We start from the raw sequence: 766 nt of genomic DNA, 5'->3' as shown, positions 1-766 counted from the left end.
TATATTTTCTAAGAAAGTACGAAATCCTTAAATTGTGCTAATTACAGAGAGAATATGAAGAGAATATCATATAAGTCTTAGGTGTCTGCATTACCTATAAAATAAACTGTTGTACTACTTTAAAAAAATATAACTAGGTGAGATAGTATTTTTAAATTTAAAAAAAGTTAAACCCAAGTAATACGTATCTTTTAATTCATTCAAAACTTTTCCTATTGCAATTCAAGTGCTAGTAGTTATTTTATTTTCTTTTAAATATTTTATTTTATTACAAAATTGCGTTACGCAATCTAAGTGTCATCACTAAGAAATAAAGAGGTAACAGTACAAAATTTAAAAAATCTATTTTTATAATTTTTTTCATGTTAAAACACTTGGCGCTGCTGGACCGAATAAAAAAACATTTAAAATTGTATATATTAAATGAAAATAAATGTTACTATTTATCATTATATGATCATTGATCATTTACACACATACACACATATTACGCTGATTGTTTTTATATTTTCGTGGATCTTTCCGTAATATTTTGGGTTTTAATATATGATGACGTTTTTACAACGTTATATTTTTAAGTTTATTAACTTATAATTTTATATTATTTAATATAATGATAAATTAATATATATGACAACGTTTTTACAACATATTTTTAAATTTATTAACTAATAACTGTATATCATTTAATATAATGATAAATTAACATATATAGATAATAAGATAAAATATAGATAAATTAACATATATATATATATATATAATA

At 20.4% G+C, this 766-nt stretch overlaps 1 protein-coding gene across 1 annotated transcript in view; it reads right to left on the bottom strand.

Moving 5' to 3' along the window:
- The window catches only part of LOC105450094 (FAD synthase-like), a 65360-nt gene that overhangs the window by 37047 nt on the left and 27547 nt on the right, over positions 1–766 (bottom strand). The gene's annotated exons all lie outside the window — the stretch shown is intronic.

Source organism: Wasmannia auropunctata, unplaced genomic scaffold (genome assembly GCF_000956235.1).
Source record: "Wasmannia auropunctata unplaced genomic scaffold, wasmannia.A_1.0 LD336111.1, whole genome shotgun sequence".
Lineage (NCBI taxonomy): Eukaryota > Metazoa > Arthropoda > Insecta > Hymenoptera > Formicidae > Wasmannia > Wasmannia auropunctata.
The sequence above is the reverse complement of the archived record's forward strand: the minus strand, read 5'-3'. Positions and strand labels throughout refer to the sequence as shown.